We start from the raw sequence: 220 nt of genomic DNA, 5'->3' as shown, positions 1-220 counted from the left end.
GCCTGGGGTTCCCGCTGCCACCATCCAAGGCTCTGGACTCACTTCTGGCTCTGTGCACCTTGGAAAACACAGGCCTGATCGTCCAATGGGTACTAGACCCAATACAAGCACTTGGGGCACTTCCCCAAGCCAGAGGCTTATTAGGAAGCCTCCCTTAGTCCACCGACCTAAGGGGCCTCCTTGGCATAATTTAGACCCACCCCTCAATAAGTCTCCACAC

The sequence above is a fragment of the Alligator sinensis genome, unplaced genomic scaffold (assembly GCF_000455745.1).
Source record: "Alligator sinensis unplaced genomic scaffold, ASM45574v1 scaffold1622_1, whole genome shotgun sequence".
Lineage (NCBI taxonomy): Eukaryota > Metazoa > Chordata > Crocodylia > Alligatoridae > Alligator > Alligator sinensis.
Note: the sequence above shows the minus strand (reverse complement) of the source record.